General features: G+C 34.8%; 1 long non-coding RNA gene across 1 annotated transcript; it reads right to left on the reverse strand.

Annotated features, from left to right (window-relative positions):
• Positions 1–1,707: 1,707 nt before the first annotated feature.
• On the reverse strand, positions 1,708–6,187 carry LOC139951303 (uncharacterized). The gene is made up of 3 exons (XR_011787748.1): positions 5,963–6,187; positions 5,027–5,139; positions 1,708–4,182 (listed from the first exon to the last, which is right to left on the reverse strand). It is a non-coding gene; the product is annotated as an uncharacterized lncRNA (long non-coding RNA).
• Between the last annotated feature and the right edge of the window lie 471 nt (positions 6,188–6,658).

Raw genomic sequence — 6,658 nt, forward strand, 5'->3', positions numbered from 1 at the left:
GTCAACTTATCATATTTTTACAGAAAATGTACACAAGACTATAGCCTTGTCAACTTATTATGTTTTTTTCGGGAAAATGGTCACAAGACTATAGCCTTGTGAACTTAACACATTTTTACAGAAAAATGTTCACAAGACTATAGCCTTGTCAACTTATCACATTTTTACAGAAAATGGTCACAAGGCTTGTTACTTATCAATTTTTTACAAAAAATGTACACAAGACTTTAGCCTTGCGAAGTTATCATATTTTTAAAGAAAAATGTTCACAAGACTATAGCCTTGTCAACTTATCATATTTTTACAGAAAATGTACACAAGACTATAGCCTTGTGAACTTATTATGTTTTTTTCGGGAAAATGGTCACAAGACTATAGCCTTGTGAACTTAACACATTTTTACAGAAAAATGTTCACAAGACTATAGCCTTGTCAACTTAAAACATTTTTACAGAAAAAATGTTCACAAGACTATTTTTGCAGAAAATGTACACAAGACTATATATAGCCTTGTGAACTTATCATATTTTTACAGATAAATGTTCACAAGACTTAACATATTTTTACAGATAAATGTTCACAAGAACTTATCATATTTTTACAGAAAATGTACACAAGACTACAATCTTGTGAACTTATCTTATTTTTACAGTAAAATGTACATAAGACTATAGCCTTGTGAACTTATCATATTTTTACAGATAAATGTTCACAAGACTATAGCCTTGTGAACTTATCATATTTTTACAGAAGAATGTTCACAAGAACTTATCATATTTTTACAGAAAATGTACACAAGACTACAATCTTGTGAACTTATCTTATTTTTACAGTAAAAAGTACATAAGACTATAGCCTTGTGAACTTATCATATTTTTTCAAGAAAAGTGTTCACAAGACTATAGCCTTGTCAACTTATATTTTTACAGATAAATGTTCACAAGACTATAGCCTTGTGAACTTATCATATTTTTACAGAAAAATGTTCACAAGAACTTATCATTTTTTTACAGAAAATGTACACAAGACTACAATCTTGTGAACTTATCATATTTTTACAGTAAAATGTACATAAGACTATAGCCTTGTGAACTTATCATATTTTTACAGTAAAATGTTCACAAGGCTATAGCCTTGTCACCTTATCATATTTTTACAGAAAAATGTTCACAAGACTATAGTCTGTCAACTTATCATATTTTTACAGAAAAAATGTTCACTTATCATATTTTTAAAAATAAATTGTCACAAGACTTGTTACTTATCAATTTTTCCAGAAAATGTTCACCTTATCATATTTTTTACAGAAAAATGTTCACAAGACTATAGCCTTGTGAACTTATCATATTTTTACAGAAAATGGTCACAAGGCTTGTTACTTATCAATTTTTTACCAAAAATGTACACAAGACTTTAGCCTTGCGAACTTATCAAATTTTTCCAGAAAATGCCTTGTGAACTTACCATATTTTTACAGAAAATGGACACTTGTGAACTTATCATAATTTTACAGAAAATGGTCACACGACTACAGCCTTGTGAACTGATCATATTTTTCAGAAAATGTTCACAAGGCTGTGTACTTATCATACTTTCCTTGAAAATATTCACAAGGCTATTTTTAATTTTTTCCAGAAAATGTTACAAAGTGAACTTTTGATATCTTCTTTAGAATTGTGAACTTTTTATATTTTTCTTGAAAATTTTCACTTGTGAACTTGTGAAAATTTCATGAAAGTGTTTACAAGGCCTTGTGAACATTTTCTGTAACATGATAAGTTCACAAGCCATGTGAATTTGGTTGTTTTTTTTTTTTTCTTGTTTTTATCAAGGAAGAAATTTCATGCTGAGCAAATTGTTGTGATTACCAGCTCTATGAAAATTGGGCCCTGGTGAAAAGCGCGAGAGACAGGTGCCAATAAATGTTACAAGTGACAACTCATTCATCTTGAAAATAATATACATTTAATATTTCCTCTTACTATTATTTACTACATATTAATTATGTCTGTGTTGAAGAGGGGGTAAGGATAGCTTTGGTAATTACTCCAACAATTGAAGACCATAAAAACTTAATTGTAAAAGAGTGAAAATTTCACTCTTCTCCGAGTGGTGTCAGTTTCGCTCTTTTAAGAGTGAAAGTAAATCTATGTAACATTTTTTGAGTGAAATTGAAACGAACTACACTCTCGATGGAGTTTAAAGTACCCGTACTCTAAAAAGAGTTGTCCGCCATATGGCTTTGTAAGAGTGCATGCATATGGCGGACAAAACAATTACTATTATATTTTTTTTCACATTTAGAGAGTACCACATGCATTGCTTTATAACTCATGAAGAATATATATTTGTTTTGTGTACTTTTGGTCCCAATGATGAAGTTAGCTGGAGACATACAGTGTCTATTTACAGAAATGCACAATATCAAACAAGTATAGTTACAAGGTATAAGTCTTGGTGCAAGACGTTTTGTCACGTTTTTGTTTGCAACTCACAATGCATGCACGTCGCAACAATTTCACCATTTCACTCTCTTAATGTAAAAGAATGGAAAACCACTCGTTTTGTCTGCCATACCACTTTTGCAAAGGCCATATGGTGGACAACTCTTCCATGGGTGAAAAACAGGTACTTTCAACTCGATTTCCAGTGAAGTTTGTTCCAATTTCACTCAGAAAGAGTGATACCAAGTGAGGTTCACTCTCAAAAGATGGAAAATACCACCACTCAAGAGAGTGAAATTTTCACTCTTTTACATTAAGAGAGTAAAGAATTCGCTAGAAGCCCCGAACCAGCCTCTTGCACCAAGACTACTCGGATATTACAGACAAAAGTACTTAGTACTATAATAATAACATCTTGCCCACCCCTCCGCCTGAGTAGTTTCTTAAAGGCAGGGGACACTATTGGTACTTACTCAAAATGATTATTCGCATGAAACCTACTTTGGTAACGAGTAATGGGGAGCTGTTGATGGTATAAAACATTGTGAGAAACAGCTCCCACTGAAGTAACGTAGTTTTTGAGAAAGAATTTATTTACCACAAATTTGATTTTGAGACGTCAGATTTAGAGTTTGAGGTCCCAAAATCAAGCGTCTGAAAGCACACAACTTCGAGTGATAAGGATGTTTTTTCTTCACTTATTATCTCGCAACTATGACGACCAATTGAGTTCAAATTGTCACAGGTTTGTTTGTTTATGCATATGTTGAGATACACCAAGTGAGAAGACTGGTCTTTGACAATTACCAATAGTGTCCAGTGTCTTAAAATAGTTGTTAAATAACTACAAATTACATTTGAATAAACTTATCATAAAACATACAGACTTTATCTAGATTTGACCATCTAGTTCCTTGTATTCACAATTTTATTATCAAAGGCCCAATTCTCATTACCTATTGTCGTGTGGGGCCACCCTACTCCCTTAACTCTTTTGAGAGTGGAAGTAAATCTTTGTCACTCTTTTTGAGTGAAATTTGAACAAATTTCACTTTTACTCGAGTTGACAGTACCCGTCTTTCACTCTAAAAAGAGTTGCCCGCCATCTGGCTCTTTGCAAGAGTGGTATGGCGGACAAAACAAGTGTTTTTTAACTCTTATACATTAAGAGAGAGTAGCCTCGGAGTCGCTAGTTATATGAATTGATCAGGGTAACAAGATGGTCACAACTTGATAAAGGTCTATGGGTCTACACGGTTGTGTCGGAATTGGCGGCTACAGCTACGGCTGCGGCTAGATTTCGGTATTATCATGCTTTGAAGTATAGGACTCACAGCCAAAATCGTTGGCTGCCAATTCAGATACAGCCCAAGGTGCAGGCCCAGTTTCATAAAGCTGTTAGCAGAAAATACTACTTGGCAACGAATTTCTATGCTTAGCAAAAATTGAGAGGGGCACCAGCCACAGTAAATGCAAGTTATTGGCTGGTAACCTGTTTCTGCCGAGTAATACTATTCTGTGCTTAGCAACTTTTTCTGCTTACTGGCTTTATAAAATTGGGCCCTGGTTGCCATTTGCGGATAAAGAGCGCCCTCTTGATCCAGATGATGGTTGATCGACATCTTGATTAGACTTGCTCCAGTCAGTCTTCAGCTCTTGTCCCCTTGATCCTCAATCCAGCCAGAGTCTTCCCTGCATCTCTGTTGTCATCTCAGGCTGATGTCAACTCTCGTCCAATCTGCGGATGGAAACAACAGAACTGTTTATTGTTTGATCACTTTCAACGAGTAGGATTTTTTTTATTAACTTTGCATGCATGCATGGTTTGAGCATGGAGGTAGAATTAGAAGGAGTTTGAACAAAGCAATGATCAAACGTCAAATGTCCAGTGCTGCAATTGTAAAAACAGCAAAACAGATCGTAATTCTATCTCCATGGTGTGAGGTTTGAAGTAGCATCATGTGTAAAACTCTCGGGGAAAAGAACCAATGGTTGTAAACCACCGATTCTTTTCAGAACCACCACCACTTTCACTGAATGGTTTTCAACAAGGTCAGCTCCAACAAAAGTCTGAAATATACCATCTCCATCCCACCCTAATTTTTATTCTCGTCAAGATTTTGTATTTGGAAGATACATACCCAGTTCAAACAGGATACTGTTTTAGTATAAAATAAAGAGTCTTGAATTCTATGACTCTTGATCCTTTACTTGTTTAATAAGTTTCATTCAAGTAATTTCATGTTTAATCTGGACTAAACTTAGTGTATCTCAACATATGCATAAAATAACAAACCTGTGAAAATTTGAGCTCAATTGGTTGTCGAAGTTGCGAGATAATAATGGGAAAGAAAAACACCCTTGTCACACGAAGTTGTGTGCTTTCAGATGCTTGATTTGAAGACCTCAAATTCTAATTTTGAGGTCTCCAAACCAAATTCAAATATTTCACTGAAAAATTACTACTTTCTCAAAAAGTATGTTTCTTTAGAGGGAGCAATTTTTCACACTGGTTTTATACTATCAACAAGCTCCTGCTTATCAAGTAAGGTTTTATGATAACATTTGTTTTGAGTACTTACCATTAGTGTCCAGCGCCTCCGGGCTCCTTCCCTGTAGGTGTTTGTAACAGGACCATGAACATCGACGTAATTCACAGTCAGGTTCACTTAGATCACCATCATGCACCAGAAAACTGCAGGGCAAAGAAACAAGGTAAAATGGTTTAACAATTTTAATAATAATTTTGTTCAGATTTTGAGAGGCGTTTCACAACCAATAAAGTTCCCTCCAAACTTTTCTAGCAAGCATGTCAAATGGAATGAAATTGGCTTAGTTGCCCCCGTGAAGAATTTCAGTCCACTAACAAGATTTTCCCTTTTTGAATATTTCTTTGTCAATGATGTTTTCCTGCAATCGTTTGTACCAATAAAACATCCAAGCAGGTTGGGCTGACAGACAGTTTAGGAAACCTCTCATGTTTTGGTTCATTTCCTCTTAAACTTCGCCTTAACTTTAAAGACACTGGGCACTATTGTTAATTGTCAAAGACCAGTCTTCTCACTTGGTGTATCTCAACAAAAGCATAAATAAACAAACCTGTGAATATTTGAACTCAATTGGAGGTTGAAGTTATCTGTGTGGGAGATTTATATATTGTTTAAATGACTTATGCCTCCCCATTATGGGTACCAATAATACATCCAGGCAGCTTGGGACGAGAGATTTGTAAAAAATTGTAAAAACTCTCTTTTGGTAGTTTAATTCCAGTCAAACTTTATCTTGAAAAAAATAGAATTAGCTGTTGCAAACAACTTACCAACCAAAGGGACCGATGATATCAATGCAAATAAAAACAGTGAATGGCCCTACTTATCAATCCGAGTCTTTCTCGAAGGCTAAACATTTCTTTCAGGCGAAAGATTTTAGCTTTTGAGAAAGACTCTGCTAGGATCGAAACGTCAGGCCATTGACTATTTTTTGCAAACTTTACCTTGTAACATAAATTCATACATTACCCCAATTATCACCATGCATGATATTCAAACTGCCGGACTGCATCAATAAAGAGTAGCCCATCACCTCTTGTATCTCTGCAGGTAAAGAAGTTCTGAAGACAAGTAAAAATAAAGTTGAACTCAGATCTACTGTTAAGATTTTCAGGTCAATACCTTTGAGAGTAATAGTTTGGACTATTGTTTCCAATGGGAGGCTTTGCAACACTAGGTACCAGCAGACTTACAAAGTAATTTGTTATCATTGTTTACATAGTTCTGAGCATGCGCACATTACCGAAAACTATGGATTTTACTTGGTAAGTCTGCTGCCACCAGCGTCCCGAATGTCGCCCATTGTTTGTATCATTAAAAATCTAACAACTTGTCACAAGAGAGAGAGCGAGAGAGTTGGTAAAATAATTTTAATACTTTTTGAAAGCCATCAAAATTTGTCTAATCACAAACACCTGTTGTATGACTTTCAATTGTTTTGGTAGGTCAAAGCGGCTTGGAGTAGGGATAGTGTAAAAAACTCTCCTTTGGTATTAATTTCATTTCCAGTCAAAAGTTATTTTTACATTGATACATTACCAACACTTGCCAGGTGTAAAGTTCAAATTTCCATCTGTGCGATCTGCAAGAAAACAAACAATTTATGGTGTTATAAAGGAAAATTATGGTGATTAGTTGGAAGAAAAACTTTGGTTATTGGCTGTG

The sequence above is a fragment of the Asterias amurensis genome, chromosome 19, assembly GCF_032118995.1.
Source record: "Asterias amurensis chromosome 19, ASM3211899v1".
Classification (NCBI taxonomy): Eukaryota; Metazoa; Echinodermata; class Asteroidea; order Forcipulatida; family Asteriidae; genus Asterias; species Asterias amurensis.